This window comes from Littorina saxatilis, linkage group LG4 (assembly GCF_037325665.1).
Source record: "Littorina saxatilis isolate snail1 linkage group LG4, US_GU_Lsax_2.0, whole genome shotgun sequence".
NCBI classification, from domain to species: Eukaryota; Metazoa; Mollusca; class Gastropoda; order Littorinimorpha; family Littorinidae; genus Littorina; species Littorina saxatilis.
The window spans coordinates 30,739,728-30,750,837 of NC_090248.1; the positions used below are offsets into that span (position 1 = coordinate 30,739,728).

At 38.8% G+C, this 11,110-nt stretch overlaps 1 protein-coding gene across 1 annotated transcript in view; it reads right to left on the bottom strand.

The window, feature by feature from the left end:
- LOC138964467 (ecdysone-induced protein 78C-like) overlaps positions 1-7,640 on the bottom strand; it is a gene marked incomplete in the record, with an annotated part of 58,170 nt that extends 50,530 nt beyond the window's left edge. The window contains 1 exon segment of the mRNA XM_070336432.1: positions 7,349-7,640.
- Positions 7,641-11,110: the final 3,470 nt, after the last annotated feature.

The window sequence follows — 11,110 nt, forward strand, 5'->3', positions numbered from 1 at the left end:
TTTTGTAAAAGTTGAGGCGGCACTGTCACACCCTCATTTTTCAATCAAATTGATTGAAATTTTGGCCAATCAATCTTCGATGAAGGCCGGACTTCGGTATTGCATTTCAGCTTGGTGGCTTAAAAATTAATTAATGACTTTGGTCATTAAAAATCTGAAAATTGTAAAAAAAATATAAAAATTTATAAAACGATACAAATTTACTTCTTCATCATTTCCTGATTCCAAAAACATATAAATGTTATATTCGGATTAAAAACAAGCTCTGAAAAATAAAAATATAAAAATTATTATCAAAATTAAATTTCCGAAATCGATTTAAAAACAATTTCATCTTATTCCTTGTCGGTTCCTGATTCCAAAAACATATAGATATAATATGTTTGGATTAAAAACACGCTCAGAAAGTTAAAACGGAGAGAGGTACAGAAAAGCGAGCTATGCAGCACAGCGAAACCACTACCGCGCTGAACAGGCTCGTCAGTTTCACTCCGTAATGCACAACATTGATGTTTCGTTTTTGGTATTCGCGAAGGAAATAAACTGAAGTCAGTTGACTAAGTACATCGGCAGCAGTTTTAGCAATCAAAGCCTGACCAATACAAACAAGAAGGGCAAAGCCCATACGACTCACATGCTTTACACATTTTTCCTACCAAAATACATGTGACCTTGACCCAAGGTCAAGGTCATCCAAGGTCATGCAACACAAAGCTGTTAATTCAAGACATAGGAAGTACAATGGTGCTTATTGGCTCTTTCTACCATGAGATATGGTCACTTTTAGTGGTTCACTACCTTATTTTGGTCACATTTCATAAGGGTCAAAGTGACCTTGACCTTGATCATATGTGACCAAATGTGTCTCATGATGAAAGCATAACATGTGCCCCACATAATTTTTAAGTTTGAAACAGTTATCTTCCATAGTTCAGGGTCAAGGTCACTTCAAAATATGTATACAATCCAACTTTGAAGAGCTCCTGTGACCTTGACCTTGAAGCAAGGTAAACCAAACTGGTATCAAAAGATGGGGCTTACTTTGCCCTATATATCATATATAGGTGAGGTATTGAATCTCAAAAACTTCAGAGAAAATGGGAAAAATAGCTGTTTTTTAGGCAACATTTATGGCCCCTGCGACCTTGACCTTGAAGCAAGGTCAAGATGCTATGTATGTTTCTTGGGGCCTTGTCATCATACACCATCTTGCCAAATTTGGTACTGATAGACTGAATAGTGTCCAAGAAATATCCAACGTTAAAGTTTTCCGCATGTGAGTCAAAAACTGGACAAACTGTGGCCGATATATGTTACATATGTATATGCAGTCTTATATCGTGCGCGTATCTCCAGACTCGGACTCAAGGCGCAGGGATCTATTTATGCCGTGTGAGATGAAATTTTTTACACAATACATCACGCATTCACATCGACCAGCAAATCGCAGCCATTTCGGCGCATATCCTACTTTTCACGGCCTATTATTCCAAGTCACACGGGTATTTTGGTGGACATTTTTTTATCTATGCCTATACAATTTTGCCAGGAAAGACCCTTTTGTCAATCGTGGGATCTTTAACGTGCACATCCCAATGTAGTGTACACGAAGGGACCTCGAGTTTTCGTCTCATCCGAAAGACTAGCACTTGAACCCACCACCTAGGTTAGGAAAGGGGGGAGAAAATTGCTAACGCCCTGACCCAGGCGAATACTCTTCGGACATTTGGCCGATAGGGACATGAAAGTTTCGGCCAAAGTCAACAAAAAAAATCGGCTATCACCAGCCTTCCTTCATTAAGTGAATGCTGTCTTCGACTTCACACCACTGCCAGCAACATCGCAACACTTTTATTTCCTAAGCAATTTCTTCCAATCTGACAAGTTTGCAATCTCACTTACACTAACAGTCCTGTTAAATGACAAAATCCAACACACTCCAGCAGACACACCATGTTCAACTTCCAAAGGTATGTGAAACACTGAATGGGTTTTGAAAGCAAGCTGCCAGATCAATAATACAAATAGCATTTGGATTGGGTGATGATAACTTAAGGCACCGAGCAACCCCACAAAACACACTTTTCCCATCCATTTCATCTTCAGATGTCCTTATTGGCCTGCCTTTGAGTCCTGGCCTTGCAAGAGGTTTTATATTAAGGTAACATCAAAAATACTCGAACTCCTGAAATGGCAACCTAAAAAACACTGAACCCCTGGTAGTGCTACATTTATCTGATGTTCTTTTCTGAACAAAATTATCCTGCACAGCATGTATACGATTTCTTCCATGTATTGCACCCTTTCTTTTCAGGGCCCTCCCTGATTTACTGTTCTTTAGAATATTCCAGGTTTGATAATAATTAGTATTAATAACATTATTAACAAAGTAAACTTAATAATATAATGTTAAATCTATTGATCTAACCCATGTCATTAGCTGCTTGACTGGTGAACAAAAAGTGTATAATTTTCTACCTCAGCAACTATTCTAAATCTGTTTATTTTACATTAACAATCATCTCAGTATTCTTGACCTTCCAGTGCAGGTGTATGGAATCAAATGCAAAGCCAAAAAAAGATGATCATGCACAATAAAGGGAAACAAATCCTATAACATAACCAATAAATGTCCGCCATGTGCACCTGGTGTCATATCATTGTCAGATACCATGATATCATATATATGATTCGGAAAAAGAGAACAAGCAACAAATATTGCATGTACGGTGGACCCCCCCCCCCCCCCTTTTAATACCTAAAACAATTAGAGAAAATCAGGTCTTAAAAAGGAGGGTGTCTTAAAATGGGGGTACATTTACAGAGTTTCTGAACATAAAGTCTGAGGAAACAAGGTCTTAAAAGGAAGGGAGTCTTAAATCGGGGGGGGTCTAAAAGAGGGGTTCCACTGTATTGCAGAAATAATTTCTTTTTCTTTGTTTTTTTGTCAAAAGTTCTCTTGCCCCAGACACTTTCCTCTCAAGTTCTCTTGCCCCAGACATTTTCCTCTAAAGTTCCCGTGCCCTAGACAACTATTGTTTCTCATTGGTGTCTGTCGTGATTTAATCCACCAATTCTGTTCTTGTACTATGTAGACAGTATGTAGAATGCAGCTTGTCATCTGGACTTTGTGCAATTACTCCTTGTATATCTCCATATCAAGTTAAATGCACGGTGATATATTATATTGCACCAAAGTCTAAACAGGAAAAAAACATAGACTTTCTGCACCTACTATTCCTATTTGTGCAATCTGGCCATCAACTCCTAGCCAGAAAGTAAGTTGCCCCAGAAAAGAAGTGGGCTGCATCTAAAAGTGCACTGAGAGTGAGAGTGAAACAATGATGTTTGTTTAACTCGCTTTCTAATTTCACTCAGGTCTGCACAGCCGACTCAGGAACTATGCTGCTCGATACAGTGGAACCCCCCTTTAAGACCTCTGAAAGTCTGAGAATACCAGGTCTTAGAAAAGGAGGTTGCGTAAAAATGGAGGTAAATGTACAAAATATAGGAACAGAAAATCTGAAAGTGAAAACAATCAAACAAAAAGTTGTAAAGTCTTATGAAACAGCGAAGTTGGTGGGGTGTCCCACAGTACAACTGAGGTACTAGCAAGTCTGAGACTGCGTGGCAGAAAGTGAGACAACCCAAGCAGCGTGCAGATTACAAGTACAGTATTTCTTATGTGGGAAGTTAATTTATGAGTCAACGTTGCTAAATTTAAACTGTGCTTGTGTCACTATTTTAATAGTAGGCATGAGTTCAAAGTCTGTATACATGTATCTTGTTACCTCTACTGTCAAATTGAATTCTCAAAGGCCAGCCTGTCAATGGATGAAATGGCATGTGCGTGTGTGTATGATAATTAAGATACGATATTATGCTTTATTTGTGATACTGATGAAATGTGATATATTTTGGTGGTAACTTTGTTTTTCAGTGTTGTCAGGATTCAATCCTAATTCTTATATGGATTTTATTTGGAGTTTTATGTTTCTTTGCCAACAGTGGCACACGTTTGCAATACACCCACCAAATAGAGAACTACGGGTGAAGTGGAAATGATGTGAACGCGGTATATAATGAAGAGAGTGTGTATGTGTGTAGGCAATTCGGTGAGCCCTCTGTTTTGTTGTTGTGTTTGAATGTATTATGTATTGAATGCATTCAAGCCAGGAAACATTCCTGTGTACTGCACGTGGTTGTAATAAAAATCCTATGTCTTATCTTATGTCTTATGACCAGGATTCAACTTCAAATCACTCAATTTCATACCTGCAGACAATGTTCTTGAATTATGAAAATCATCAGTTTTCCTCAAACGACGAGTCCGTTCCCAATCACAATACAGTGGAACCACATCTAAGACCTAAAATAGTTGTTTTTAAAAAGTCTCAGAAAATCAGGTCTCAAAAAGGCGAGAGTTTGAAAATGGGGGTAAATTTACAGAGGTTATGAACAGAAAATCTGGAGTCTTAAAAGAGGGGTTCCACTGTACTAACTTCTCAAAATAGAATGCACCAGTTTCCATGCACCAAGCTGTTTCCATTTCATGTCTTGCAAAGTATTTTCAATGAAAAAATAAAAGAAATGAAGGACTGTGGCGGTGAGTACTAGGGCAGAGATGCCGTTCGGCGTCGGACATTGGACATAGACCAATTAAAAGGCTCAAATGTCCGATTCACTTAGCCGCATGGCGGTCAGATGTCCTATCGTTTTCAACTGAGCGCGGTCATTGTCCGATAAGAACTCCATTCCTTTGGACAGCGCGTTATTTGATAACTTTCCTTTTATGATAAAAATCTTCAAAAGGTGACCGAGCGCTCTCGGGTACAGGTGCACTGAAGTTGTGCAGTGCAGATCTTGCGTTTTCCGAACCGTTTGCGGTATGAGCCGTTTGCATACACCTGTCTACAGCACACTAAAGTTAGGACTATGGGAGACAGTGTCGCCGTTGAAACCTCCACAATCATGGAAAGTAAAATTTCGTGACTTGAAGATGGTGTCGGTACAACAGGAAATTCGCACAGACGATCTTTTAATATGCGCCGAAATGGCTGCGATCTGCTGGTCGATGTGAATGCGTGATGTATTGTGTAAAAAATTCCATCTCACACGGCATAAATAGATCCCTGCGCCTTGAGTCCGAGTCTGGAGATACGCGTGCGATATAAGACTTCATATAACATAACTATTCATGGCTGACCCTGTTTAGTACTGCTACTAGTTGGTTAGAATTTGACAGCAAAGAGACCATCGAAAAGGTAAACTGTTTTGTCGAATATGTCAAGAAAAAGCTCTGTCAGGAAATCATGCAGTTTGTGTGCCAATCAAAGTAAGAGTGCTGAAGTTTTTGGTTGCTTTTTAGTTGTTGTTTTGGTTTTTTTTTGTATCCTGTTTGAAACAAAAGTAACAAAACAATATACGCACACACTGTTGGTGCATGTACTGATATGTGTGTGTGCACATGATTTTGTGTTTAGCACAAAATTATAATGTCCTATTAAAATGTCTGAAAGATGTCAAATGTCCTATTGATGCTGAATAGCTCAGGACATTAATTTTGTCCTAATCTCCTATAGGTATGAATTTGTGGCAACATCCCTGCTAGAGGAAGCTCTCTGATGAGTCTATTGAACATGATTCTGTCTAATCATTTTAGTCTATGTACAGGCTTTTCTAGATCAATCGCAATGCAGCCGGATCCTAAACGTGACTGTTATTATTCAACATGATCACAATCTACATAATGTACACTCATAAACCTTCAACAGAACAGGTTTTATAGGGATTTCTGTTTTACTGTATGTTTTTAAAGTTTTAACTTCTAAGAGACTATATCTGATGTATGTGTACATTTGAGAGTTGATGACAGTATGGTTTAATTTTACTTAATTTTAATCATGTCGTCAACATAGAGAATACTACATGGCTTGCTGTGTCGTACCAGATTTACACGAGTTGTTTTTTTAAATATTGAACTGCGAGCGAAAGCGAGCTGTTCACTATTTGAAAAAGCAAGTGTAAATCTGGTACGACACAGCAAGCCATGTAGTATTCTGTTTATCCTACATACTGTACTTACGTGTATTTTACTGAAAATGTCCTGCATTCGAGCCGCAGCTAAATTGAAGACGCTTGTTTTGGAACCTCGATCTCTTCTAAAGTCTCGTGCAATCTATTACGTCAAAGCAAAGAAACGTCACTCTGAAAGTGTGGCGTGACGTGTTAGTTCTAAAGATTCATCGAGGGTAATTAGCGAGCGCAATTTTTTTTCTTCTATAATGACGTTTGTCTCGGTGACTTTGGCATCATAAGCAGTGGAAAAACAGGTCCCTACCAGACTTGCTTGACATGACCTCATTTACATGATATACACATGTGTGATTTGAACGATTATTATCTCACGGGTGTCTCTCTCACCTGTGTAGGATAATCTAAAATACACACCTAATGATGTATAGTACGAATCAGGAGTTCCTTCGTTGCATCATGCTAACTTACTGGTAGTGAGTACACAAAGAGAGAAAAATACATGAAGTATTGTCAGATCTGACCAGCAAGACTTTAATTTAAAGCATTTCTTTCTTCTGGTCAAAAAGTCAAAACACTTAAAATAAGAACTAACAGTTTTATCCAACTATATGTCCAGTAATTGTGAGTGTGACATGCACACTGACCACTCCTAGGCTACCAGTCCTAGTTATACAACGAATAGCCTTGTACATCCTGCATTTAGAAGTAAACAACTGACATTCCTAATCACTCCCAGTCCCACAGAACATGTAATTGAATTTAATGCATACAGTCATTGATTTAGCAGTGGCACCAGCAGAGGGTAAACCTTAAATACTACTGCGAAGTAAAGACTATAATCGTCCATAATCAAGACTGTGCTTGTATAACTTTGCTCTTCTGTCAACGGACGGGGCAGCCCTTTGGGCATGTCCAAACGCCATCTTAGTTCAACTGTACTGCACAGAGGTCTGCCTGGTGTGTAACTTGTAAGGATCGCAGCTGTCTCCCTCGGTCCCGTGCGATCATTTTACTTCACACAATTTGGTGGCCATGCTGTCTTTTATCTGCGAACACTTGTACACATGCCATATCAGGTAAAAGTCCAATGTTCTTTGCTGTAACGCAGTGCATCTGACAACCCCCTCCCCCTCCCTCAAGTGCAAACCCGAAGGGACGTAAACAACTTTCTGCAGACACGTTTAGCAGACGAAACTGTAACTGATCCTCAGAGAATATTAGGCAGTGAAGACACCGACAGAGCCAGATTACGTCTCACAGAATTTGTTAGAGGCAAGCCGCACGGAGTAGATGTTGTGTAAGAAACGTGTACCTGCTGTGTAGTTGATCGTGTTGGCACAACCGCAAGCAGTCGAATCGCCACGCATGTGTTCTGATCCTGCTGAAGTTGACCGCCTTATCTCCTTCTGCCCTTAGCTTTGCACACGAGCAGACGGCTTTTTCTCCAAACTGTCCACGTGAAAACACACAGTTCGCCGAGAAATATCCCTCATAAGTATGCACAGCCTCTTTTGAAAAGTTTACAACAGTGATCAATGGTTAAAATGGCAAAAATCCTTACCCTGTGAATGCAACCATTGCTGAACAACAGTAATCCGGGAACTTACTTCGCCATAACCTTTCGTGTCATGGTCACATGATAAAGGCCACACTGCGCGCGCAAATCACGTTTGCGGTCCGTGGTGCGAGGCCCTGCAAGGGATCTTCTTTCGATTTCGCTATCTTCTTCCTCGAACGTCAAAAAAACTCAAATACTTTTTTTTCTTTTTCTTTTTAAAATGGATAATCATTCGGGATGTATACGGATCATTTGTAAGCTAAAAATACGTTGCGTCGATGACGAAAAACTCTTATAATAAATACCTTAATTGTATTTTTCTTTCAAAATCTAATTAATTAGTTCCAAACCTTGTGATATTTCGCTTTCGTTCCATTTGTTCATATTTTTATTTGGTTTCCGTCAAGACCGAGTAAAGCGTTATACTCATTTGATTTGTTGGTTTGCTGCTTCGTTTCAGTGTTTACAATATTGGCAACTTTTTTCTTCTTTGGTCGGTTTCTGTCCTTTTCCTTTATGCTTTTACAAATTTCTTTCCTTGTTTTCCTGCGTACGGTTTGAAGTTTTTCTTTTAGTGTTGCTGTTTTTGTTGCCGGTCGTTTTGTGTGTGGGAGATTCTTAACTTGCTTTTTTTTTTTAAATGTACTGATTTAGTCAATCAGCTATTTAGTTAGTTGGCTGTTTAGTTATTCAGCCGCTGGTCAGTTGGTCACGTCAATCAGTCAGTTTGGTTAGTCAGTCAGTTAGTAAGTCGGTTAGTTAGTTAGCTAGCTAGCTAGCTAGCCAGCCAACAAGTCAGCCAGTCAGTCAGTCAGCCAGCCAGTTAGTTAGTTAGTTAGTTAGTTAGTTAGTTAGCTGCTTCGTTCGTTCGTTCCTTCGTTCCTTCGCCACGGCCGGTTCGGTCGTTCGTTCGTTCAGTCGGTCATTCGTTCGTTCGTTCGTTCGGTCGTCTGTCTGTCTGTCTGTACTCTGAGTAAGCTATAGTGACAATGTAGCCTAAGTTAAGGCACGCAATGGAATGTGCATAGCTTCATTACGCAATAAAATATAAAATAATCATATTATGAAAGCACATACATTCTTATCTTAGTTGTTATGTATTCATTGTTAGAAAACATCGGCATTATTCATGTTTTACTTTAAACGCAATCATTGTTATTTATAGATCACAGGCACTTGATGTAAGTAGGTCACACACGTGTAAATGTTGTGCCCAGTCCTTGTTTTTGTTTCTGTTATTATTTTAGTTAGCAGGTCTAGTTGAGCACGTATTAAGTATCATGTACCCACTACTAGTCATTGTGCATTTTAGTTAATGGACTGATGATGCCATTTGTATGGAGTCGACGCACGTGCAAGGATATGTATGTGTGGGAGGGGGGGGGGGGGGGCGGGAGATGGAAGCTTGCTGTATGTTATGTAATGTATATATTGTGTGTGATACGTGGAAATGTGATACTATTTATTTGCATGTATGATACAGGTACAAATGTGATAATTGTAGGCTTATACTAGTGATTACTGTGTGTGATACATGAAATGTGATATGAATGCTGTTTTTATATGTTATACTCTTACTTTCTCCCAAGCGCAAGACAAATTCTTCTATGAAAATTGAAGCCAATAAAATTTGAGTTGAGTTGAGTTGAGTTGAGTAAACGTTTTGTTTAATGCTTTACTATCACTTTCACGTATAATCTAATTCAATCAATTTGCCACCCAGCCTATTATTAACCGTAGAAAAAAATCAATCAATCAGTCAGTCAATCAACCAATCAATAATTCAGCCGATGATCAATCAATCACCCATCCGATCCATCACTATCAGTCAATCAAAAATGAATGGGGTGTTTTTGTCTTTGTATTGTGGTATTAGTGATATTAACAAATCGGGATCCGAAAGGAGAGAGAGAGAGAGAGAGAGAGAGAGAGAGAGAGAGAGAGAGAGAGAGAGAGAGAGAGAGAGAGAGAGAGAGAGAGAGAGAGAGAGAGAGAGAGAGAGAGATGTGCGGCGTGTACTCCTGTAATCGCTGTATTCTTGGGGAAGATGACAGCTGCTTGTTGAAACTAACAGAGTGGACTGTTTTGTGGAACTCACAACTGGCCCTGGATCGGTTGACATTATAACCATCGTTTCCATATCAACATGGTTCAACAGTCATGATCATCATCCCTCACGAAATATCAACAAAACAAACAAACTGGAAAACAACCAATCAAACAAAGCAGAAACGTGACAATCAAACACACAAACTAACAGCCAGACAGGCAGACAAACAAATAACGAAACTGAAAAAAGAAAACCTTTAATCAGGATTAGAAACTGATGCTGCAAGGAACCATGCATGCAGCACGTTATGCTAGCTGAAGACTTGTAAACAAACAAACTATTAAACACGAATTGCCGCAAGAATGATCACAGCAAGTTAAAAGTGCCCGTGAGGGACACAGATGCTTACCGAAGACTTGCAAACAAACAAGCTATTTTTGAATTCAGGAGAAGACGAGGAATACAATGCAATTATTTGTGTATCTGTAAGTGAAAAGTCGTTTTTATATTTAGTCAAGTTTTGACTAAATATTTTAACATCGAGGGGGAATCGAAACGAGGGTCGTGGTGTATGTGCGTGTGTGTGTGTGTGTGTGTGTCTGTCTGTCTGTGTGTGTGTGTAGAGCGATTCAGACTAAACTACTGGACCGATCTTTATGAAATTTGACATGAGAGTTCCTGGGTATGAAATCCCCGAATATTTTTTTCATTTTTTTGATAAATGTCTTTGATGACGTCATATCCGGCTTTTCGTGAAAGTTGAGGCGGCACTGTCACGCCCTCATTTTTCAACCAAATTGGTTGAAATTTTGATCAAGTAATCTTCGACGAAGCCTGGACTTCGGTATTGCATTTCAGCTTGGTGGCTTAAAAATTAATTAATGACTTTGGTCATTAAAAATCTGAAAATTGTAAAAAAAAATAAAAATTTATAAAACGATCCAAATTTACGTTTATCTTATTCTCCATCATTTGCTGATTCCAAAAACATATAAATATGTTATATTCGGATTAAAAACAAGCTCTGAAAATTAAATATATAAAAATTATTATCAAAATTAAATTGTCCAAATCAATTTAAAAACACTTTCATCTTATTCCTTGTTGATTCCTGATTCCAAAAACATATAGATATGATATGTTTGGATTAAAAACACGCTCAGAAAGTTAAAACAAAGAGAGGTACAGAAAAGCGTGCTATCCTTCTTAGCGCAACTACTACCCCGTTCTTCTTGTCAATTTCACTGCCTTTGCCATGAGCGGTGGACTGACGATGCTACGAGTATACGGTCTTGCTGAAAAATGGCATTGCGTTCAGTTTTATTCTGTGAGTTCGACAGCTACTTGACTAAATATTGTATTTTCGCCTTACGCGACTTGTTAATGATAACTGTAATGAGCAAAGTTACTAACTAATTATATATTAAGCTCCCTGAAATGTAATCCCAAAGTTCGGACTGAGTCAA